The sequence below is a fragment of the Ptychodera flava genome, chromosome 12 (genome assembly GCF_041260155.1).
Source record: "Ptychodera flava strain L36383 chromosome 12, AS_Pfla_20210202, whole genome shotgun sequence".
In the NCBI taxonomy this organism is placed as follows: Eukaryota; Metazoa; Hemichordata; class Enteropneusta; family Ptychoderidae; genus Ptychodera; species Ptychodera flava.
Genome location: NC_091939.1, coordinates 40,951,219 through 40,978,526, shown reverse-complemented (window position 1 = coordinate 40,978,526; position 27,308 = coordinate 40,951,219). Strand labels below are relative to the sequence as shown.

The window sequence follows — 27,308 nt, the reverse complement described above, 5'->3', positions numbered from 1 at the left end:
GTGCAATCTTTGAGGTGTTTTTGTTTTTTGCTAAGTAAAACTGTGAGAACACCCCTAGGGAGAGCACAAGATGGAGTTCCCCCTCTCGTATAGAACGTTTTTGAGAAATTGATGTCTGTAATGGTGCAATCTGAGAGGTGTTTCAATCATTTATTTTGCATTCGGTAAGATCATTTGAAAATGACATTGGACATTGGTATTTTTGTTACATGTTTTGCATGATCAGTGTTTGAGTTGCATTATCCAACAGCCAAACAATGACAATATATTTTGTGAAAACAGTTCTGAGTTTGCCAGAGATTGAAGACCAAAGAATATGCAGGAATTGAAAATCTGAATCCTTCTTGTGTCATATTTTCCACTGCAAGCTTTCAATGACAAGCCTGAATACGGTATAATTAAATGTCAAAATGATTATTAACGAGATTAAGTCAATTAAGTTATGTTTCTGTGACAATAAAGGATTAAGTCACAACAGTTCAGTTTTGTCCTAGATCCTGTGAAAAATTTGAGAAATTGATGTGTGTAGTGGTGCAGTCTGGTGCAATCTGAGCTGAGAGGCGTTTTCAATTTGACTTTTACTAGTAAAACTGTTAGAACACCCCAAGGGGAGGGAGCACGTGCATCGAAAATTTTGAGAAAATGATGTGTGCAATGGCGCGATCTGAGAGGTGTTTCAATTTATTTCGCACAAAAAATTCAGTAACCCACCTTCTTCGTCTCCACATTTTGAGTACCCCCTTGAAGTTTTCACAATTTGAGTGACCCCTTCACAATCCTAAGACCCCCAGGCCGTACATAATGACAGCTCCCTAAAGGTTTTATTGACCCCCCCTTCTTTCTAAGGGTGTTCGGGAGCCGGAAGGTGAGTGACTTGTTAGTCGGGTCGGAAGGTAGGGTTCCCATGCACCCCATGGATGTATTTTTTTAACCTACATATTTGTAATCCTTAGGGTCTATATTTAATGAATTTTGATGTTCCCAAAATCAAATCGTGTCCCATGGGGTTCATTTGGCGCCATCTTTGCCGCCATCTTGGCCGCCATCTTGGATTTCAACAATGGGGTAGGGATCACGTATCTACCGCTCGACGGAAACAGAAACAATAAAATACTATAAACGTTACATTTTTAGAAAGCCAAGATCATGGCCTTTTCATTGATATATAACTTAATAGGGATTAATTAATATTCGAACGTCGATTAGACTTTATATCGGCCATTGGCCGTAAATCGTAAAATTTGCTAAATTTCACACCCAATAATTAAGTTCCCGTTCCTCCAAACAATTTTTCATAAGGTATTTATATATTTTTTGGAAGAACTTAGTGCAATAAACAAGAAAAACAAGATTAAAAGTATGTGTCTTGAGATTTAGTGGGTGCATGAGCTTGTTTTCTTATTACGCGGTATGCCACATATCCGTGTGTAACATAAGGGGTAGGGGTAATGTTTCCCTTTCTGTTTTGAATCATGAATGATGAAACCATAAAAATGTTACATTTTTTGAAAGTGCTGCATCAGACCTTTCTAAAAATATATAGATTTATGGGGAAAAGTTGCATATTCAAAAGTTACAAAGCTTAAACCTTTCGGTTTGTGTCGATTTTAAGTGATTTTTTAAGAACGAAATTACAACATATGGGGTAGGGGTAATGTTTCCCTTTCTGCCTCGAACCATGAATTACGAAACCATATAAATGTTACACTGTTTAAAGCTCTGAAATGGGCCTTTCCAAACATGTATAGTTTTATTGGGAAAAGTCCATATTTTAAACTTACAAAGCTTATGCCTTTCAGTTTGTGTAAATTTTAAGTGATTTTTTAAGGACGAAATTACAACATATGGGGTAGGGGTAATGTTTCCCTTTCTGCCTCGAACCATGAATTACGAAACCATATAAATGTTATACTGTTTAAAAGCTCTGAAATGGGCCTTTCCAAACATGTATAGTTTTATTGGAAAAAATCCATCTTTTAAACTTACAAAGCTTATGCCTTTCAGTTTGTGTAAATTTTAAGTGATTTTTTAAGGACGAAATTACAACATATGGGGTAGGGGTAATGTTTCCCTTTCTGCCTCGAACCATGAATTACGAAACCATATAAATGTTATACTGTTTGAAAGCTCTGAAATGGGCCTTTCTAAACATGTATAGTTTTATTGGAAAAAGTCCATATTTGAAAGTTACAAAGCTTAAACCTTTCAGTTTGTGTCAATTTTAAGTCATTTTTTCAACAAAATTTTAATATAAGGGGTAGGGGTAATGTTTCCCGTTCTGCCTTGAACCATGAATTATGAAACCATATAAATGTTATACCGTTTGAAAAGCTCTGAAATGGGCCTTTCCAAACATGTATAGTTTTATCGGGAAAAGTCCATATTTTAAAGTGACAAAGCTTATGCCTTTCAGTTTGTGTCAATTTTAAGTGATTTTTAAACAAAATTATAATATAAGGGGTACGGGACATGTTTCCCTTTTTCTGCCTCGAACCATGAATTATGAAACCATATAAATGTTATACTGTTTGAAAGCTCTAAAATGGGCCTTTCCAAACATGTATAGTTTCATTGGGGAAAGTTGCATATTTGAAAGTTACAAAGCTTAAGCCTTTGTGTCAATTTTAAGTTATTTTTTGAACAATATGCACAAAACAGTTAGTCCGTTGGCCAGGTATCGAAATCATCCCCTCTAAGGCATTTTACCCACTATGATTTTCTGTTAGCTAGTATTCTCAGCTGTCATAATCTGCTTATTTTCCATTTAACTGATGGTGTGTGAGAGTGTAACGACTTGTTTGTGAAGGGCTGTCACGCCGTCGGTAGTAAAATAGGAATGGGTTAGGGGTAACATATTTACCGCTAGTCGGAAACAAAAACAAAAAGTACCATAAACAATACATTCTTAGAAAGCCCAGATATAAGCTTTTTACTTTTTTGATAATTATTCGACTTTAGACGGCGCCAATATTCCGTATGTACATGGCGGTCCATAGCCGAATCATTCACATAATGAACGTTGATATGGCCTGAAACTTCGGTAAATTCATTCAAGCAAACTCTTGTTTGATTAAGTTGATAGTTTTCCTTTCTTTTTTATTTCGAGTATTTACCATGGCATGACTTAAACGAACCTTGAAACGAAGGCTGTACGTATCTATATTAGTCCGAGCCTGAGCGTGATCTGAGAGCAAACAGATCCGCAGATAATGCGAACGATCGCAACCGTTACCAACAGACTCATTATGCAGAGCCATGCCCCAAAACGCCCAACCAAACTTGGCACTAATCATGATCCCTGTCCATTTCGAGCCGGGCTTTAAGGGAAGTGCGGTGGCCTTTGAAAGACCCTTTGGTTTGGTTTTGTACCGTAGTATAGGAAGAAAACCCGACCTGTCGTCGTTGCTGTGAATCTTTGTGTTGTTTTAAGCCTCTTTTTTTGCCTATTTGAAGAATCGTCTTTGCAGCCTTCCATCCTGCGTTCTGTGTAGCGAGTGTCTTCGATCGCTCTCTTAAGTTTGTTATGTACAACTGTCTTGAGTCCCGGTGCTTTATTGGGTGTAGAGGTAAATATTTAGAGATCAGGGTGATATATTGGTTGCCGCAGTGTCTTTTCAGGTGTTGCCACTTTTGAAGGAATTCAACACTCGGTATTTTGGCCTGGTAAGTATTCTTTCAGGTGTACCTGTAGGCTACGTGGTACTGAATAGGGGCCACTTAGTTTTCAACACATTCGATACTCTTGGCTTTCGCTTATACCCCGTTGTATGAGTAACTGGGATCGGAAATGGGAAAGGCTAATTAATATCCATCTTTGCTAATATTAATTCTCGTTTGGCTTACAGATTGCAACCTCTACTTGTTTGGTGAAAATTTGACTTTCAATCGGACAAAACATTGAGTATGACTTTCTTCTGTGTGTTATTTAGGCCTATGAAAAATATGAAAATTGCATACATATTGTTGTCAAATATCTCAAATCTTAGATTGTAAGAGATAGGCTTAGGCTTCCCTGTAATCATACAAATGAGTTAAATGGGAATTTATTGGAGTAGATTACAGTAATCGAAGAGAATGGTTCACACTATAGAAAGACTTATCTCGGATTGCGGGGACCTAACTATAAAAGAACAGCACAGAATACTTGCCGGATGTATTGACTGTTCATGTACAGTACAGGCTAGTACAACATGGAATGTAAAACATACAAATCAAAGAAGTGGCAAATTTTCTCAACTTCTCACAAAGTTTATATTCCATCATTACTATCAGGATTAGGATTTTCCCAATCTATAAATAAGCTATTACTTGATTACACCTTGATTCAGCATGACTAACATTTTGCATTTGCCCGTCCCTGGGATCGCGAACAATGCCTTTAATGAAGCTTTTGAACGCTTTTTGTGAATTGTGTAAGAATGTCCTCTCTGTGGTGTATAATGTGTGAAGCCGTTGTCTAGCTCGCTTGACTCTGATGATTATGTTGACTTATTTTTTCTCAGCAGCTGGTGGCTGATCTAGCTCGAAAGTTAGATCAATCTAGTCTCTCTGATTCAATCATGCTGGTGGGAGTGGTATCTTCAAGCATTGACCCTAAAACGTCCGTTTGTAGGGTCTTTGCTTCAAAGACGTCAGGGTCTAACATTGGTTAAATGTCATCCATGATAAGAAACTAATGATAGATTCACTCACAAGGCATTTTAAACATTGAGGTGTCAATGGGAATATAAGCCTTTTTAGTCATTTTCTGAGGTTTGTCTCGCCTTCTTATTGCTTGGTGTAGAGAGTGTTTGTTCGCCTTCTGTTTACTATTTAGTTGCGTAATTTGAATGCGTTCTGTGACATTTGGCTTTTCGGGTTTTAGTTCCAGAATTATTTTGCTATTGATTTTAGTACCCAGTCGAAAATGTAATCCTCATTGGGAGTATATAGTGTTCTGCGTTGTAAAATAATTTCGAAAAATTGGTTATGATCTCTTGTTTTCTGGTAAGGAAGGTAAAGTGTTGTCGATCCATATTATCTTATTATGGAGAAGCTATATTGTGGATTAATGGTGATTGGTTTTCAGCGATAAAAGATTCTCTCGTCTTCCCGTGTGGTATTAAAAGTAACACTATTAATAGTGAGCTCTGATTTGCCCAGACGGTCACGTGACCGTGCATTTATTTACGATATACTGTAAAGTTTGCCATTCCTATCTCCAAAAGTGGGTTTCTTTCACATTGTTTGTATTTTCATCACAAATTTCAATATACTGATATAATATAGCGATAAACAACCCCTATAAGTTGGGTTCACCACTCGAGCTCGGTTTTGACCATTTCACTCCTTATACACACGACTGAAGTTCGTGCGTATATGTTGTTTTCCGGTCGAAACCGTGTGGTATCCTTTCAAAGTGGTACTTTATTGCTTATATATCTCTTGCGATACAATAAAGAAAGGGATTGATTGTTGCTGCTGTCATATCAACTTTGCATGACGACTATGACATCCAATTTAGTGTTTGTGGTTTGAAATATATAATTTTTGACATATTATAGCTGTTAACTTTCTTTCCCGAATTTGAGTTATTGAAATGAGTAAAACGTCTTTTATTAATCACCATTTTAGCTTTTTAGTGCTATTTAATGCCTATAGAGTATTTTTCTATGTTCCTTTAACAAGTAAATGTCAGTAAAGTAACACAAACTTTTGAGTTTAGGCATTGTCACTGCATAATTTTTGAGTTTACCCATCAAGCCATATTTTGTTGAAAAACAGCTGCGTTAGTGTTTCAGAGATATGATATTTATGTGGCTTCCTTATTCGCTGCGTTTTGTAGGAGAGGAAACATTACCCATACCCCTCTCCCTTAAATGTATATTATAGAGGGATGTACGGCATACCATATATTAGGTAAACAATCGACGCACCCCATAAGTCTCAAGAAGATACACTCTTTTAATGTTTTTTACTTCTCTATTGCATTAAGTTCTTTCAACTGATATATAAATTCCTTGTAAAAATTGTTTGGAGGAACATGAACTTAATTATTGGTTTGAAATTAAGCAAATATACAATTTACATTTCATGTCCGATATAAAATCTAATCGATGTTTGAATATCGATTTATCCCCATTTAGTTGTATACCAATGGTAAGGGGATTATCTGGGCTTTCTAAGAATGTATTGTTTATGGTACTTTTTTGTTTTTGTTTCCGACTAGCGGTAAATATGTTACCCCTAACCCATTCCTATTTTACTACTGAGGGCGTGACAGCCCTTCACAAACAAGTCGTTACACTCTCACACACCATCAGTTAAATGGAAAATAAGCAGATTATGACAGCTGAGAATACTAGCTAACAGAAAATCATAATGGGTAAAATGCCTTAGAGGGGATGATTTCGATACCTGGCCAACGGACTAACTGTTTTGTGCATATTGTTCAAAAAATAACTTAAAATTGACACAAACTGAAAGGCTTAAGCTTTGTAACTTTCAAATATGCAACTTTCCCCAATGAAACTATACATGTTTGGAAAGGCCCATTTTAGAGCTTTCAAACAGTGTAACATTTATATGGTTTTGTAATTCATGATTCGAGACAGAAAGGGAAACATTACCCCTACCCCATATGTTGTAATTTCGTTCTTAAAAATCACTTAAAATCGATACAAACTGAAAGGTTTAAACTTGTAACTTTCAAATATGGACTTTTTCCAATAAAACTATACATGTTTAGAAAGGCCCATTTCAGAGCTTTTAAACAGTATAACATTTATATGGTTTCATAATTCATGGTTCGAGGCAGAAAGGGAAACATTACCCCTACCCCATATGTTGTAATTTCGTCCTTAAAAAATCACTTAAAATTGACACAAACTGAAAGGCTTAAGCTTTGTATCTTTCAAATATGCAACTTTTCCCGATAAAACTATACATGTTTGGAAAGGCCCATTTCAGAGCTTTCAAACAGTATAACATTTATATGGTTTCATAATTTATGGTTCAAGGCAGAACGGGAAACATTACCCGTACCCCTTATATTATAATTTTGTTTAAAAAATCACTTAAAATTGACACAAACTGAGAGGTTTAAGCTTTGTAACTTTCAAATATGGACTTTTTCCAATAAAAGTATACATGTTTGGAAAGGCCCATTTCAGAGCTTTCAAACAGTATAACATTTATATGGTTTCGTAATTCATGGTTCGAGGCAGAAAGGGAAACATTACCCCTACCCCTTATATTAAAATTTTGTTGAAAAAAAATGATTTAAAATTGACACAAACTGAAAGGTTTAAGCTTTGTAACTTTCAAATATGGACTTTTTCCAATAAAACTATACATGTTTAGAAAGGCCCATTTCAGAGCTTTCAAACAGTATAACATTTATATGGTTTCGTAATTCATGGTTCGAGGCAGAAAGGGAAACATTACCCCTACCCCATATGTTGTAATTTCGTCCTTAAAAAAATCACTTAAAATTTACACAAACTGAAAGGCATAAGCTTTGTAAGTTAAAAGATGGATTTTTCCCAATAAAACTATACATGTTTGGAAAGGCCCATTTCAGAGCTTTTAAACAGTATAACATTTATATGGTTTCGTAATTCATGGTTCGAGGCAGAAAGGGAAACATTACCCCTACCCCATATGTTGTAATTTCGTCCTTAAAAAATCACTTAAAATCGACACAAACCGAAAGGTTTAAGCTTTGTAACTTTTGAATATGCATCTTTTCCCATAAATCTATATATTTTTAGAAAGGTCTGATGCAGCACTTTCAAAAAATGTAACATTTTTATGGTTTCAACATTCATGATTCGAAACAAAAGGGAAACATTACCCCTACCCCTTATGTTACACACGGATATGTGGCATACCGCGTAATAAGAAAACAAGCTCATGCACCACTAAATCTCAAGACACATACTTTTAATCTTGTTTTTCTTGTTTATTGCACTAAGTTCTTCCAAAAAATATATAAATACCTTATGAAAAATTGTTTGGAGGAACGGGAACTTAATTATTGGGTGTGAAATTTAGCAAATTTTACGATTTACGGCCAATGGCCGATATAAAGTCTAATCGACGTTCGAATATTAATTAATCCCTATTAAGTTATATATCAATGAAAAGGCCATGATCTTGGCTTTCTAAAAATGTAACGTTTATAGTATTTTATTGTTTCTGTTTCCGTCGAGCGGTAGATACGTGATCCCTACCCCATTGTTGAAATCCAAGATGGCGGCCAAGATGGTGGCAAAGATGGCGCCAAATGAACCCCATGGGACACGATTTGATTTTGGGAACATCAAAATTCATTAAATATAGACCCTAAGGATTACAAAAATGTAGGTTAAAAAAATACATCCATGGGGTGCATGGGAACCCTACCTTCCGACTAGACTTGTGTTTCGCTGAGCGAAAACACAAGTCACAGCTATGCCACATCCTGGCTAGGTACTGTTTATCCTCGAGATGAAGTCACTGAATTTCTCAAAGACGTTAAAATAAATCCTCTGTTCAATCTAGCTCAAAATTTCCATCGTTTATGGCTGTTAGTGATTTGAGGGTTATCGATATTCAGGTCTCTTGTGAAGACATACCTAAATCACCTATTATATTACGATGCTCTATCCATCTCATTTTCGAGCTGAACCATGTGAGTGACCACAAATACACAGTAATGCTTTGTTTACATATAGGCCCTATATGAATATCAATAGGGACTAGTATACACACAGTGTCGTAACTTTATAGCTAAAACGTAAATTGTGATTTTTACAAAGATCATAATCAATGAGAAAATAATATGGAGCACCTGTGGGCCAAGGTTAGACAAATTTTTCTTTAAAAAATCTCCGGATTTGCAAATTTTGCTGCAGTGCGCGTGACAAGTGCGTCGCGCACTACTCACTGACAAAACGTTGAGCTCGCCTACAGGGCGGCTGGCACGTCAATATTCAGTAGAACATTTGTGCAATTCTGTGACTTTGGCGCGGATAATTTTTGTAAATTTTGACGGTTTTCTTGGGTTCGTTGATAATATAATGGAAATAACCGGCTCCGCCCTGTTCATTACCTTATAAGTGAAATATAATGTACTCACCCATGGGGAAATATAACATTTTAATTGCATAACATAGGATTGAAGGGAAACTTTAATCTCATCAAGAGTAACCGAATTTCGAATTTTCCAAACTGTATTTTACAGAAGTAGTAGTACAGTATATAATGTCAGATGTTGCATTATTATCATTTTCAATTCTTGCAATCGATAATCTTTTGGTATTGATATTTTTATCAAAGTTGTATATTCTGACAACGAAAGAAATGCATGTCTGCCAGATTTCCTTTACACTCAACATGCTCAAATCTGACGTGTTCCAGTGTTTGTTTCTTGGCCACAAATATCGCATTTCCCTTCACCTAAATTAAGTTTTGGCCAAGCTTCCTGTGACTAAGCCTCTATGAAATATCTCCAAATTTAAATCATTTCCTGAATTGCTAACAATTTCTGTTTAATTAAGACGACTAAATAAACTAGCTTTGTAAATGTCAGCGCTTCGGCCGTGGGTACTTTAAAGTCGCGACAGCGCCCTCTACCACCGAAAAGCCAACTGGTTTGCTGTGAGTTCAAATGTGGGGTATTCCGTTTTCCCGCAGGAGGAGGAATGAGCTGCATACGTTCGTTAACAATGCGAAATATGATTCGGTAAAAAATGGCCGGTGAGGAAGCAAGAGTCTTGCTGAAGGAGGTTGGTGAGTTGTTGTTACAGGACGGGTCTCATCAAATGCCTTGATAGCTCTGCGTGGCACGGCTGTGTGTTACCGGCGTAATACGGCCTCGAGGTGGGAGGTCGTATAACGCCGGTGACATGAGATGCGTGACACAGCCCGGCCCTGCCACGAAGAGCTATTAAATCCCTTGAAGTCTTGTTGCAATCAGGACAGGGGCTCAAATCTACGGGCGCTCGTTAGCTGGCTATAGTCTAAGTAGATCGATTTTCGGCACGATCTGCATAAAATCCATCTACTTAGCAGACTAGCCAGCTAACGAGCGCCTGTGATCAAATCCCAGCATCAAACCCCCTGACCCCCCGAAAATGACTCGACTGTCAGTTGACAGAAAAGGCAGTGAATGTTTTCCAGAATACGCGTGTGGAATTTGAAGGATATCTCGAAACAAGTAAGGTATATTTGATTTGTTGAACCATCCAACAGCATAGGCTCCGGCTTGGGTATGCTGCGATTAGGCCATTAGGGGTGGACGGTTTGATATCCGGGGGGGGGGGGGGGGGGTGAAGCTTGAGAAGGTCGCATTTTTTCACCTTGTCCATTGCAATCCATTGTATTTTTTCAACTCTCCCACCTTTTCTATCAAGCTTTTCTAGGCTTATTTTTATTGACATGTGTTGAGAATCCTTTTCAAAAGAATCTTCCAGACCACACCAGGATATCAAATGGTCCATCCCGTACTGTGTGATCGATTATGTTTGTTTTGCTCTGAGGGATTGGTCAGTTTGTTCAACGTGGGGCGAGGTAGATTTTTTGCGGACATCAAAAAGTTGCTTACCGAGTCCCTCTTGAAAAAAACAACAAAAGCAGGCATGATTTTCTCTGCTAACTTTCCCAGGGTTTTAAAATGAAACAATCATTATCAGTTGCATGAACAAAGTAAAATCATGCCTGTACAAAAACCATAGAGGGGAGCAAAGCAATACAGTATTTTTGGCTTGTTCCAATTACATCTCCTGAGAAGCCTGGGAAACTGGTATACAGCATTATTAATCAACATTATTCTCTCACACAGTCTCAGTCTCACTTGTGCAGTCGCTTATGGTTCAACACACCACCAAGGTTGAAGGCTGCTGTAAGCATGAGTAAGATTTGCTTATAAGCAGCCATCGCCGTGTATTGAACCACTAGTGGCTATGCATTTGATCTTTGACCCCACCTACAGCCCACTGGGTTCAAGGGCTAACTATTTGGCCAATCAATTGATTGATCGATTGACAGATCATCTGCTTAGCAGTGTTGCGTTAATTACAGTTCCATGGAGAGACTGTGTAAATGAAAAAAGGCCAAGTACATGATCAAACTGACAGATTAACCATGCAGCAAACCACCACCTGTGCTTTGACCTTTGATCTTTCAGTTTATACAATTGCAAGCATTTTGAAATCACGTTCTCTTTCTGCATGGTTGATGTGGATTACCTGTAATTTTGAATTCATATCATCTTCCCTTCAAGCCTTTCCCCTATACATGAAATTGATTTTTTAGGGAAGGGTTGGTGTATAGTTGGTTTTTCTTCAGAGACGGCGCAATAAAGTCGTTCAGATTTAGGGCTAGAATTTGTTTTGAGGTTAGTTTTAATGAAAACATGTATATATCCTATGTAACAAGGAGATGCTTGAATGGTATTGGGTCCTAATGAAGTATTTTGAAATGAAATTGTTTGCCTAGACTACATGTAAACATATATATAGTCCCATGTTTTTTATGCTCCCATCCATGCCACATGTAAATATAGCAGGGAGTATATTTTCTAGCATTAATGGAATCATGGCTTTTTTCTTAAAATACTCAGCAACTAAAATGCCTGGGCAAACAAAATATTTTTATTCAAAAATTGCATTATTTTCCAAAGTACAATATACATCTAGTCATCTCATTTCGATGTCAAGACCAGACAATGTAAATATTCACAATCATTCTGATTCATGATTTTTTCTAGCAATGCCTACACTGGTGTGGTGGCGAGAGACCAATTTGCTTCCTGCTGTCAACAGCAAGTATATCAATCAAGGATAGATGTGTGGCATGGATAATTCTAATCTAGCTGGAAAGTCTCCAAGTCATTGACCACATGCCACCACCAATGTAAGACAAGAACAAATGTAAGTTGATTTCCATTGTGTTCAGGACAGATTCTGCAATGATATTTATAATAAATATATTTCCAGAGGAGAAATAATTTTGATATTAGGTGTAGGTTATGTTTTGTTAGGGTGTGTTCCAAGGATGTCTTATTTCTAACATGCAAACAAAATGACTTGATCAGCAAGTTGAAATGGTAAACTCACCATAGCTTCAACTCTAGTTCTATTGACCCAGAACAAAATGATTTCAATTGAACATGTTCTTGCTTTGATTACTGCATATTGTATCAGTGACAGGCCTAGATCTACAAACATTTGCATTATTGCCCTCTCAGAGATGATAGCTAGGACAGGTTTGACTGAATTAAGTGAGGCTCTGCATGTACCAGTACCTCTGAGGTGTTGCTATTGACACTGTTAATCAACCATCATCATGTATTTGCTTATTGTAAGAATAATTTTGATTGTAAGAATAACCTTCCGTTGTAACATAGTGTGCTTAGTGGCTGTGCAGTTCTCAAAACAGTGGAGTTATGGTGTAATTTAGTTGACAGGTGTACACTGAAGTGCTGTATTGCATGCAGCCACCTGTTACTGTATGTACCTGTACTAACTTAGGGGAAGTGTTTGCTGCACATTGAACATAGCTATAACATAAATGTTTTGCATCGGACTAATAAAATATTTCGAGTGTGTGCTCTCAAGCTATTAAGTGTATTTCAGGTTTTCACCTAGCTTGACTTCGAATCTGACATGTCCCATTACCACTAAAAGTAAAAAGTTTTGGCCAAGCTTAGCCCTCTGTGGAATATCTTCCACTTAAAACCACTCACTGTGTTGCATACTTAGTCAACTCAATTCAATGTTGCAAACAATTCCGATTCAATTTAATGATTTAATGAATTCATTGCCAGCAAGAGTCAGATTTTTGACCTTTACCCTGATACCATTTTCTTTCAACCAATGTTAAGGTCAGTAATTTGATTTTGAGTAAAATGGTACCATATAAATGATAACTAAGATTATTAATCCAAAGAATAATGTAAATTCAGTACTTAAATTCAGTTACTGGTGTATAGGATGAGTGACAATTTTGAGTATAAACTCAATATGCCAGCAGCAATGCTAAATTCCTCCATAACAACAAAATACTCTATCCGTGGTGTTCAGGTTTGCTATGTGTGTGTGCTGTCTGTTGCATATCAATACATCTATCCAAGAAAAGATATTATCAATTATAGGACAATTTAGACTTAATTCATACACAGGCATGTACGTTATAAATGGTAAACTAACAAGCTTCAAGCCAAAAGGACACAAAAATAAACTTTAAAAAGGAATTGAAACAAGCAGGTGTAATTAAAACTGAATTTATGAACACAAAATTGCGTATTGTTTTCAAAAGATAAAAAAAAGGTAAAAACTGGTTTCCACAATCATGATTACTCTACCCACCTGGAGTAACTGTTTCTGAATGTACATAATTTAGGATTGCAAAGCGAAGTTGCTCAAGATAGAAGAGACTTCAAAATGAAAAGTGATACAAATGAAAAACACAATGCAGTGAATTAATTGATGAAAATGATGACATTTAATTTTCCAATTCTCATCAAAAAATAACTTTCTTTCTTTCTTTAGAAAATTGTAGATTGTGGCAATGGTGAAGACCGACCGTGTCTATAGTATGCTGTTCAATAAGATAGCCCAAGAAATCAGAAAGAATGATTGTCAATGGTAAGTGTACATACAGAGTAAACAATAAATGCTTTGTAATTACATGACAGTATAATAATTAGATATTATTCCAAAATATCTTTTGTTGTTTGGCAAAGGAAAATATGCGTGACGTAATGACTGTGTCACTACAGTAAGAGTATTTTTCGAGATGAATGAATAAAATACTGGGGAATAATATGCTTACGGCATGCACAAGCCAAGAATTCATTATTTTTGGCCAAATAAAGTTCCCTCAACAATGTGCACTTAACTTCTGAACTACTTTTGAAATATCAATATGCCGTGGGTGAGTTGTCAATCATTTCTACCTGTCCCATGAGTGAGGAACACAAACACGTTGCTTTATGTTTGTGTATGGAGCAAATGCCAAATGACCTCACACAACACTTCCAGCCTATGGAGTATACATATATTAGCTTATTCACTTAAAATGATAGTGTACTCCTAGAAAAGTAACTCAGACAAAGTTAATTTTTGAGAACAAAAATCAACTGAATCTCAATGTATGGCCTGGCCATACCCTGGTTGCAGTGCTTATAAAACCCACAGTAATGTGACCAGCTTTGAGTTTATTGTTTCTGAAAAATATTCAATTAATTACTTAGGAATAAACAAGCATTACATTCTTTTGTTTTCATAGTCAGGATTGTTGTCGCAATCTATTAATATATTGATTTCATTACTCTACTCTTTGAGGCTCAGCCTGTCTACTCTTTGAGGCTCAGCATGGCGCCTGGTTGAGCACTTGACTCCCTTGTTGCAGTGGAAACTGCATGTCTTCCGCATATAAGTACTATAGCTGCAATAATAGTACTAGCCAAGGGGCCTATTTTGCAGCTGGAAAGTACTAGTACTTTGTGCATCGAAAGTCAGGTCGCGGTGTGGTCAATGGGAATACTAACCCCAATGTTGGCGACAAAACTAAAACAGAATGACTCAAAATTTGCTAAGTGGATATATGTTGTCAGATTCTAAAAATTATCATTGATCTTAATAAATTTTCACAGCAGATGAATTTTGATCATAAAAGAAATACTGGCTGCCATTGTCTGTTTTTCATACATGAGCACATTGAAGATCGATGCAAAATAATTTCTGACACACCAAAATTCATAACATAGATGCGGGTTGTCATGACGTAGAATGACCAGAGTATAAATCCCGGTATTTTCTGGTCAGAGACAACCAACTTGCTTTGTGCATGTGATAATTATTGCCATATCTTACTTTCTAGAATTTTGAAAGAAAATTATCATAATTTCTTTTTAAACTTCTGTGTCATCAACACAAAGAGCATCAGCATGGATCTGTAACAGCAGTCATACACATTTATTGTGTAATTATTAAAGGATATAAAGAAAACCTCTGTAATACACTTTTTAAAATCAGCTGCCGATGGTCTGTGAACAAATGACATGTACACATAACATAGTCAAAAGGCCTGAAAGAAAAATATGTGAACCTGTGGTAAAATAACCAAGGAGAGATGTTAGGTGTTTCAAAAGTGTGGGGGCAATAACCTACCAAACATGTGACAACTACCTGATAGCGGTTATACCAATCTGTTGATCAAAATAGGAAGTACATGACTACAGACTGATGTCACTGATGCCATCACTGACACCTGTCTGAGAGACATATCATATACTTGACAACAAGCCCACGACACATGCCCAAACAATGCTTGAATGTAGAGACAAGCCTTCGTCTTGTGTATAACTTTGATTTGCAAGTTTGCAAGAGAGGTGGTCTCTGCAAAATCATCCTATGAACTACATGCTGTCACATAGTGAATATAAGATATGCATATACTCCATAGGCTGGTGAGAGTGAAATATGGCCATCCAGGTGAGGGAAATTGATGATAGAAAAGTTGATATCATCTCTCTTGCTGTACAGTCAAAGATGACCAGTAGAGTCAATTTAGAGAAAACTATCCAAATACAAAGCCTAAGAAACAGGTGATTCAGTAGTTGAACCATTACGTCAGGAAAAGAGTGCAGGGCAAAGATGTGATGGATGTAGTTGTTCATCGCGCATACACCATGAAAATATCTTGAAAATGGACTTCAAATTGACAATCTAGTAAAGGAGTCCTAATTATACTAAATGCCTGTGTATCTTGAAATTGAATTGGCAAATCATAGTGTGTATTTCTCTACCTTAGAGGTGTCACAAAAGCTTGCTTGCTATTTTATATTGCTGAATTAATTACAACTGAGAATAATACCAGTGTTTTCTCTGCATGCTCACTGAAGGGGGCATTTTCTGCCCCATTCATCAAAATTAGGGGGCAGACTTGACATTTTATGGGGCAGCATTTTTAATGCTTACTAATGATATTAAACAACATATCCTATCAAAACATGAACATACAATGGCACTGTAGTATCCATGGAGACTGAACTACAACTATGTCCTTGGCTGTTCTTTTTCGATGCGTACACTCCACGTTATGCACGTCACCAAAGTTGAGTGACAGGCGATATATTGTCTTTTCCAAGGCAGTATTCTGGCCAAAAATAACAGGAAATTTACAGTTCACTACACTATTATATGCGCTTGGGTCACCATCATATGGACGTATTTGTGCGCGATTTTCACGCAGTCAGTAACTTTTAAAGGGCAGAAAATGACTCGAAATGCGCAATTTGCGCAATCGCGCAGTCGAGAGAAAACCCTGTAATACAAATAATTTCAGTGCTTCATTACCAGCAAAATGCATTGCTAAATAAGCTCTGTACATATAAACATGTTAGTCTTTTGCTGCCAGACTTCACACTTGCCTCTTATTAGTCAATGAAGCCATACAGATGTCTTACACTTTGTCCCCTGATGAGTCAATGAAGCCATACAAATGACTTACAGTGCTGCCAAGCATTACACTTTGTCCCCTGATGAGTCCATGAAGCCATACAAATGTCTTGCAGTGATGCCAGGCATCACACTTGCCCCTGATGAGTCAAATTCTCCTAAACAAAGAATGCACTTCAGTTTAAGAATTAGGGTCAAGGGATTGGAAAGGTCATAGTTACTTTCACCACAGTAAACTTAAACTTGACAATGATTGCACCATGCAGTCACAGCCAAACAGCATTTTAGTGCAAACTGGGATCCACAGTTCCCAAGAACAGTTGATCCAGCAAGACTATGTCATCCCTTGATTACATGTTCATCTTAATTTTTTCAGCAATGATGTAATAACTACGATAATATCATACTGCTATAATTATGATGCAATTCAAGTTATCTGATTGATGAAGATATGAAAATAATGGTGCTATATTTGTAATATATAGCACAGTTGGCCCACTCATGAACTCTAAGTTGAAGAAAAATTTCGTTTCAGCTACCATAGACTCTAGTCTATAGAAGCTATTGGGATGGATATCTGTCCTGCTTCAGTCTGTATATGTATCTATGTATGTATGCATGTATGCCCGTTTATGAAAATATCCATCCATTCAAATATTTTGAGAACTGCAGTACTTACAGACTTGATATTTTTTTGTGTGTCGATGAAAATATGATTACGACAAACTATCTTTGTTTTCGTTTTTTCTTATTCTTGAAAATATGCAAATTAGCTCAAAAAAGCAGTTTTTGGTAAAAAATCTTTTTTATAAACGCTGGTCAGACAGCTTTGATATTGGCATTCAGGTCCCTACGGATGATCTAACTTAGATTTGTTCAAATTGTGATAAAATATGCAAATTTGAATTTTTAGGCATTTTTTGGTCATTTTTGGTCAAAATTTTTTTCACAAAAACCACTTGTCTTATAGCTTTGATATATGGTATACAGGTTCATAGGGATGATCAAAATATGATACATTGAAATTATTATGAAATCTACAATTTTGTATTTTTGGGGTAATTTTTGCCATTTTTGGATAAAAAATTTGTTTATCAAAAGCTACTTATTTGATAGCTTTGATATTTGGTATCCAGGTCCCTACGGATTAACTAAATGTAATACATTGAAACTATGATAAAATCTGCAATTTTGTATTTTGGTGGCTGTTTTGCCATTTTGGGTCAAAAACTTTGCTGGTTTCTATGCTATGTACATCCTTTAGTAAACACCCATTGCCTGGTCATGAGGGCTATAGCGCCCGCATATGACCCCGAGGGGCCGTGTGTTACCAGAAACACATCGCTATTCCCAAGGCCGTAGGCCGAGGGGTATTGCGATGTGTTTCTGGTAACACACGGCCACAAGGGGTAATAGACGAGCGCTATAGCCCGAAGAAAGGCCAGGCTATAGGTGTTTTATAACACACCACATGCTCATGTTGCATTGTTATATAGTTTTTATGTGTTTTGATATTTTGCACCACAACAATCCATTGTGACAAGTTTACTGGGCGATGTTTCCACAGCGGTTTCAGTTGTACGTGGTACCACTTTCTTTCAAAAAATATGCTAAGCATACCTAATGGCATAAATAGTTACACTTTAATCTTTTCCGTCAATGAGCTGTTCAAGTTCCTATGCTGTTGGAATGTTGGAAACTGTTGTAAAATCTGTTTTAGAGAACGTGTCGTCAACTATCCCGGACGAACATCACGTTGTAGTCACCCGCCATTGTTGCAAAGCTGCAGAGGACACTACGGTCACGTTACCGGGTACTTTTCCTTATTTAGTCAGAACTATTTCCCTAGGGAAATAGCTCTTCAAAAAAATACCTCTGACATCACTTTTGTCGATCCGGTGGAGACTAGACTTATCTATTTTCTCATCACGTGACGTATTCTGACAAATCAGACACGGAATGAGCATGTGGCGTGTTATAATTCTCTATACCATCCAAGTCTGTACTAGCTTCGGGGATATTGGCCTTGTGTTTTGTGTTTCATGTCAGAATGTCAATATACTATTATTGTATGATAGCAATACATGTTACACTACCTTAGCAATGAGTATATGATATAATATGTGATTTTGACCAGTTCACTTCATATATGCACTTGCTCTCGCTCATGAATATATGTCTTGTTCAGGTCAATATCTTGAAGTCTTGCGGTAGCTTGGCAGGGTTTATTTCATTTTATGACATTTACTAGACCAAAATTCCAAAAGAAGATGAGTTACATCCATTTGAAGATCGTAAAAGTTTGAAATTACTTTGGCTTGATTGTTTAGTATCAAACATTGTCCTATTGTTGTTACCATAGCAACACAGTATAAACAATTGACTTCTGCATTATTAACTTCTACAGGTCCACCAGCTGTCATCATTTATTCAAAGGCACTGAGTGTATCAGGATATGACGTAAGTACTATATTATGGTATGCATTCGAGGGCTGTATCATTTACAGTGCTCATACTTGTATACCTGGGTACAATTTTTGAATTGGAATTTTATTGCACAAAATCATATGCATAAATAAATTTCATAAATTACAGACCAAAAACAGGAATTGGTTGCTTATACCAGGCTATCTCTGTGTCTGCTGTTAATTCCATGGTAACTTAGATTTTTGTGGTCAAAACGATACAAATTGCAATTAACATACAGGTATGGTTTGCACTCCGGTAGTAGTGTTTTGATGTGTTGTTGTGAAACTCAAAAGTTACAAAGAAAACTGTGTATACTGTACAAATTTTCAGGTGCAAGAGTGCTTGTTTGGAAATCTGCTAATATTAGTAACTGTGTGTAGTTTTCTTCAATACTGACTTACCTCTCTGTCAGAATCGTATATATACCAAAGAGACCTTACCGGTGCATGTATATGGTAAGTCTGCGGCGTCTGTGTGTACGGTATGTTAATATGTGCGGATGTACATGTATGTCCGTCCACATCAAAAACTCCTAAACTGCAGCACCTACCATCTTAGTATTTTGTGTACAGGTGCACCCAGGGGTGGAGATGTGAATTTCTCAAAAAAATGCAAATGAGGTGAAAAAAGGGAAAATCCTGAAATTGCTAAAACTCTGTAACCACAGGAAAGATTTGGTTGAAACTTGATATGCAGGTTCTTTATGGTGACTTTACTTATATTTTTTCAAATTGTGGTGAAATTTTGATAGTTGTATTTTAGGAGCAATTTTCCCATTTTTTGGTCAAAAAATCATTTCTCCCAAAGTACTTGTTGGATTGCTTTGAAACTTGATACACTTGATCCTTTGGTTGTCTTCTGTTTGATTCATCAAAATTATGGTGAAATTTTTGTATTTGTATTTTTGGGGCTTTTTTTTGCATTCTTGGTCAAAAATATCATCTTCTCTGAATTAACTATTCTGATTGCTGTCAAATTTGTTATTCATTTACCTAGAGTGTGTCTCCACATTGTGGCGAAATTTTCATATTTGTATTTTTTTGTAAATATTTGTCCCATTTTTGGTCAAAAATCATTTTCTCTGAAATCTCTCACCTGATCACTTTGTAACTTGGTATGGATGTTCCCAGGGGAAAACTTAGTTAAGTATATTCACTGTGGCCTGCCTCATTGAACCAAATGTGAGCCAAGTTGTCACTGACGCCATGTTTTTGCATTGTGATAAAAATATGGCCTGTAGAACATACAATTCTACTGAATATCTTTGTATATCATCACAGATCTACATGTATCTGAATGTTTACAATACTTGTACGGGATTTTACATGTATCAGTGAGACAAATTCTTGTGAAAATACTCACATCTGGAATCTTGTGAACCGATGCATAGCCCTGTATCAGGCCCTGTATTTTCCACGCTGATTGAAGCTATACAGTACACAAGCGTTTCTGATTAGAAAGTGTTCAGTTACTATGGCCAGGGGTAGGCCTGCAAATCTTCTAGTGCATCTGAGTCACAATAGGTAAACCCTTCCCACCCATTGCCCATAAAAGTGATAACCCTGGCCCTGTCAAGATGGAAAAAATTAGAGCCCCCCCCCCCCCCAATTACTTGAGTAAGTATTGATCCACTTTTGAATGGTAACACCGGTCATCTCCGGAGAACGAATTCATGCAGAGAATCAGTTTTATTACCCAGAACATTTTTGTACACTGAAAACTGTTTTTTGACAGGATTGAGAAAATCAAGTGACTCCCTCCCCCTGATTTTTCCAGCCCACCTCTGGCTCTAATAACTGAGTGCTTCCTTACTGAGCTGGATATAGTTAGAAATTGCATCACTGTATCATTATAAATAAACCTCAGACATTATAGTTATTGGCTGGGCTGAGTAAATAATTTTTTCAAATCTGAATGAGAATACAGTCCCTTCTTGAATTTGTTTTTGAATTTTTTCACATATACAGTTTAAACTGTAAACATTCAAATTTCCCAACCATGAGAAGGATCTTATCAGGAGCATACATGTACCCGGTATGCTACCTCCAAGATGTCACTCCTGCCACATCTGAAAATTTCAGATTACCCAGTTTTAGCTGAACGAGATACAATTTTAGCATTTTTACTCACATTGGTATACCGATGTGAGGTTATCATATAAGCTGAATTGATTTGCATGTCTGTATATTTGTGGGTATGTGCGGATGTATGTCCGTCACACACAAAGGCTCCCATACTGCCAAAGCTACCGTCTCAGTATTTGGTGTACAGGTAGATGTAGGGGTGAGATGTGAATTTGTTCAAATGAACACATCAGTGTCAAAAATGTGCAAATGAGGTAAGAAAAAGGGAAATCCTGCAAATGTGCAGGAGTTGTGGCATGTCAATTAAAGACAGGCTAACGTTAACTCCACTGACTTGACTCATTTCCTGTCATTGTTTATGAACTGTTACATATTAACAGACCTGCTGAAACCATAGACAGAAGAGGGGAGGAAGACCATCAGTAGAGGGGAGGAAGACCGTCTATGGTCAAACTAAGAGGGCGCTAGCTGCCTTGCTGCTATGCATGTTGCTAAAGTTGACATCCAGTACCTAAAGTTTCAGACCTTAATTACTTTTGTCATTCTTGTTTTTCTGGTTTAAATATTTCTTGTTGTTTTTCTGGTTGTACTGTGCAGAAATCATTGTCATAACATCAACGTAGAATTTTCCTGCACTGAACAGATAGAAACAACATTTATTGTTGATCTTTGGTACCCATACTGGTATATACCAATTTTGATCAAATGTGAGCGACACCGTATAATTGCGGTATTTTTAATTATTGGCACTGGAGAAAACATCGATATGGTATGCCATGCATTCATAATAGGCTGCCGCCATATCTTAGATAAAGACAGGGAAAGCACTGTAGAAACTGAAACAGTGTAGAAAGTAAAACAATTGTAGACTGATAAACTTTTTTTTTCCATGTACATTTTGAGGGTGACCCCAAAATTTGCCATGGCACCATTGTAGGAAACTTTAATACCACAGAGTCGCAGAATTTCTAATATTCTAAACTGTGTATTTTACAAAGGAAAAGATGCAGTATTAATGTCTAATGTTGCATTATTCTCCAATGCAAATCTTTTGATCTGAGTTGTTTTCTGACAAAGAAAGAAATACATTTCTGCCAGATTTCTGTAACATATTTACACTCAAATAAGATGTGTTCCAGTGTTTCTTCTTGGCCACAAATATGGCATTTCCCATCACTTAAATTGAAAGTTTTGGCCAAGCTTCCTGTGACTAGGCCTCGATGGAAAATCTTCCAATTTAAATCATTTACTGAATTGCTGACAATTCCTGTTGAATTAAGGTGGTTGGAAAGGCTATTTTTGCACCAGTTCTTTTCTCAGAGTTAATGTCAAGTTTCAAGTGTTACAATCAAGAAAATTATTTAGATAACTCCCTTACTTAATACTTTCTCCAAAGGATATAAATATTTTATATTTGCAGCCATGATTTTGAAATATGACACCAGTAAATATAAAAATTTTATTTTTCATATTTTTTTTACATTATTTCAATGTAATAATAATTGGATAGTATTAATATTACCAAATTAGTTATAAATATGTTGACACTATTAATTGTAAGATTTGTATGGCAGGATTTGTAAATAAAATTTGTTTTTATGATTTTACATGGGTTTATATATCAAACAATTATTAAAACTTCTTTCAAATTTCAAAATGTGATTTTTCAAAAGTACTTCAAATACAGGAATATTGTGCCGTACAAATCTTATCTGTAACCTTGTTAATAGGCTGTAAAAATTCCATGTCCATATCTCATTTCAAAGTTGGATTAAATGGTATACAATTATGTAGGAAAACTGTTATTCTATCAAAAATGTTGAAAACAAGCCATATTTGCACCCCTCTTTTGAAGTCATAAAGCAGTTTTTTTTGGTTAATCTCACTTTTGACACCTCTTTGACACTCAAAGAATCTAAAAATGCATTTACAATAGCAGTCACTCACTCTGGATGCCACACCCGCCTTGTCAAACTTTCCTGAAAAACAGCAAATAATGACTTTCCCTTTTCAAACATTTTATTAAAAGCTAGGGGACCTCTACCATAGTTAATACACTAAGGACTCCCCAACTTCTTATTTGGTCAGTTTTTCAGAAGTTTTAACAGGCTATAATTCTGCAATGCCTTTGTGCCCAAATGTCTAGTTTTTTTTATTCCACAGAATGTTGACTACTTTTATATTTTAATAGTTTTGTTGAAATTTATAACTGACGCTCTAGCCTTTCCAAACCACCTTACGACGACGAATAAAGTAGCTTTGTAATTGGTCAGTGAGAGTAAGATCAGCCCATTTTTGATCAATTTGACCTTTGACTGCATGCCATTTCTTATCAACTAATTTCCAATAAAGTGACTTGGTTTTGACCTCACTTTTTGTCAGACCATAATTCTCTTAAGTCTAAAATATCATAGTTCTCTTCATTTGGATATTTGAAGTGATTATTTATTTGGGTTCACCTTGTAGCCTGTCAGCAGTCAAAAGTTGCGTGATAAAGAAGTGTTAATTTATGCTAATGTATGTAAATCACCCAATATCCTGGCTTCTTTTTCCTCCCAATTTTGAAATTTTTAAGAATTGAACTCCAGACTCTAGCTGGGTCAAATTTTCTGAAATTTTCACATTATGTTTTTTAAATGCTATATAACAAATCATTATTTTGTTTGGCAATAACATCCTTACATTTTGAATAAGAGGCATTTTAATTTTGTTTATCATGATTTTAATCAATTTTTTGAGTGTCAGTCTTTCAACCCTTGCCATTTCACAATGATAGATTATGCCAAATAAAAGTTTTTTTCTACATACACTCTTCTTTCAAGTGAAATATTACATTTCAGAAAATAGCGTCAAGTTTTTGACTTAAATTTATTTTATCATTAATATCACAATTGAGGTTTTTACCCCAATATACACCTACTTCATCCTTTGAGTAAACTACTGCTAGCATACTAAACTTTAGAGTCTCTGCTTTTGAAAATGTTATATGAGGGGTTTCCTTGTCATCTTAGATGAGCCACAATCATCATATCTTTGAATAAAAATGCCCCTTTTTATAATTTCTCATATGCCTCTCCAAATAAAATTCCATAATTTACTATTTGCTTCATTATTTTATTTTATTTTATTTTATTAATAATGACTTCCACAGCCGAGGCCATTTATGGAAGACTGTTAGTAAAAATACAGATACAGAGTTAAAACATGAAGACAAGACGAACAAACTTTAACAAATACTGAGAAAACAATGTTTTAAAACATTTTTAAAACCATTTAAATTTACAGAAAATTACTTCTTTAGGTATGTGATCAAATGATGCCATTAACATAATTTTGATGCAGCCAGCATATTAGCTACTGTTGCCCTGCCTAAAAAGGACAAATTTCTAGTATTCCAGATCTTAAGTTAAGGTAGTATGCGCCTCGAAAGTGAAAGACTTAAACTTTTGCTCAAAAGTTTCAACCATTCTCTTTCAAAATCAAGAATAAAAATCAGGGGTCACCATGCAAATTTCGGTACTAGAGAAATAAATAACCCAAGATTTACCGATATTTGAAATTCAAAATGGCCGCCATTCCTGTGTTAACTCTATGGAAAAAAATAAAATTTTTGAATTTCGAAAAACTAAGCCAGTAAAAAGTTTTCTTTCACCAAGAGCTTTAAAATGAACCCCTATAAGTGGTAGATCAGAAAAGAATTGTAAAAGTTTGAGAGTCTAAATATCTGTCCCCGAGGCGCATTCTACCTTAAGGCAATTTCTAATTTTTTCCATCACTGTTTGCCAGTTTTCTCTAGACATACTATTGTTTCCAAACCCAACCCCCAAGATCTGTAAAACCTTGTTTAAATAATCAATCTATTCCAACAAATCACTGCAGTTTTTTAAACTCTCTGCCCATAAATCTTTAGATTTCTTCTTGTTCAGCTTTGCACCTGTTGCTTTTTCATATTTGCTGAACATTTTCAAAGACTGTAATGCTTTCTATATTTATCAAGTATAAAGTTGTTTCATCTGCATAACTCTTAATTTTGTCTTCTTGTTTGTCTGGCACAATGAAACCTGCTATCACGGTCCAAGGGACTGTGCTTGCTATACTGTCATCTTTACGAATATTTTTGGCTAACATTTCTGCTGCTATAATATACAGTAATGGTGATAAGGGGCACCCTTGTCTCACACCCTGATGAAGTTGAATACTGCAAAAAGAAAGCCATTGCACTGAATTTTGCATGTAGTGTTGTTATAAAGAACTTTATCCACTTGATGAAGTCACTACTAAAGTTGAATTTGTCAAGGACTTGAAAAGGAAATCTCTATTTAGCCAGTCAAAAGCTTTGTTTAGTCAAGACTTATGACAATAAGAGGTTTATAAGTAATTTTCGCATATTCTAAAATATCTCTGGTGAAGACAATATGATCACCTATCTCCGGTCTGGTGATGTATCCACACTGATCTGGGCTGCATATTTTGCCAATTACCTTCCACACCCTATTAGCAATTACTTTTGCAAGAATCTCATAGTCAACATTGAGGAGACTTATTGGTGTCCAATTATTAAAGTCTGCCTTATCTCACTTTTTATAGAGCAAAGAAACTAAACCAAGTTTCAGTCGCGACGCAGATCCTTGAGAACAATAGAATCCATTTGCCGTCGTGGGGGCACGCATACATGAACATTAAATTCAAACAGTCGGTGGCCATTTTCACATTCTAAATGTTCATGTTTGTCGTGGAATTTGGCACCTTTAAATGATTTCATTTCCCATTCTGAAGTGGCACAGTTCAAAAATAGAACATTATACTTAATTACACTGGTCAATTCAATGGTTACCTTATCAAGAACCCCAAAAATTGGCAGGCTTGAGAGACAGCTTGCTTGTATGTGATGGGTATAATCATGTATTTACCAACCCAAAAAAGCAGCAACCTCAGTGTCCAGATTCAAAAATGCAGTGACCTACTAACAGATTGCATTTTTGACCAAATGATTCACTTTTTTACCACATTTTGTTCCTAGGACGACTGTGCCAATACGTCGAAACAGTCCCTGTATAGAGTACACTGAGCGATGCAGCCAAAAGCGCCCCCAACGGCCACAAGATCAACACTTACCTTACTTCTGATTTACACTCACACTCTTTTTGAAATTGAGCTCCTTTATCACCTGAATCTGACACTTACAAGATTTTTTCATCTTTGTGGCTCATAAAAAAAACAAGATTAAGCATGGAGGTAGTGGTTTTTGGCGTTTATTCAAGCATCCATGACATGAAACAAAGTCCAAATTAGAATTCAATATTATCACACAAAGGAAATTACACACATTTTTACATGTGATAATCAAAACGTGAATATAAATCTGAATACGTCACAACATCTTTAATGTGTAAGATGTTCTTGCATTTAACTTTGTATGGCCGTACAAATAAATGTTATAGAAGCACAAGTGGAAAATACCGGTACATCCTACAAATTTTCATTAAAGGCACATTGGCTGTATCTTTTGAATTATTTTTAATATCACGATTTCAAATCAAAAGTAACTCAAGTCAAAGTTCTTCCCATAGAGTGTCCATAGAAACTTTGAAAATGTTGGCGAAGAACAAAAACTCAGATTCAGATTTTTAACCATAAAAATAATTTTTAGCTTGCAAGCCAAATATGGCTGAGCCAGGGAGGAAGCATGTGTGCTTGAAATCGATAGACCCAGTCTGTTATCCAGGACTGCTAAAGTAACATTTTAGACGTAATATGACTTGATTACAGAGACTCTGAAGCACATTTTTAAAAATTTGAATAAGGTATAGTGCTAATGGCCCTTTTAAGCGATCAAACAATTTTGATATGATATTAAAAACTAAATGAACAATTTCTGCATTAACAACAAATGGATATGTAAAAAATAAACTTATTCATAAGAAAACATTTCGCGTGTGTCAACATGATAACTTTACTTATATGTAAAAGACTAAAAATCAAATAACTGCATGGATACAAGTTCGCAACTCATTTGTCTTGAAATTATATACAAATGAAGGTAACTGTTAATTGTTGTTTCAATTTTCTTGGGTAAACTCTATCTTGTCAAATCACTATTCTGGTACAATGCCATGCAGTCAGTCAACAGATCAAATTATATGCATGCTTCATTCTGTAAGCCAGAAAAGGAAAAACATTTAACAATCACATGGTAGCCTATGATAAAATTTGTAAGTAAAAAAAACAATGACAACATTTAGGAAAGATTTTCTACGTAGTCTACTCTTTAAATAAAAACTATGTAATATTGCTATATTAATGTAGACACAGTAACAACAGGCGAAGG

The 27,308-nt window shown here is 36.0% G+C and overlaps 1 long non-coding RNA gene across 1 annotated transcript in view; it reads left to right on the top strand.

Annotated features, from left to right (window-relative positions):
• Positions 1 to 27,308, top strand: part of LOC139146370 (uncharacterized) — an 83,686-nt gene that overhangs the window by 36,731 nt on the left and 19,647 nt on the right. The window contains exons 2-4 of the long non-coding RNA XR_011555133.1: positions 11,732 to 11,894; positions 13,515 to 13,610; positions 18,835 to 18,887. This is a non-coding gene — a long non-coding RNA (uncharacterized lncRNA). The remainder of the gene's footprint in view (positions 1 to 11,731; positions 11,895 to 13,514; positions 13,611 to 18,834; positions 18,888 to 27,308) is intronic.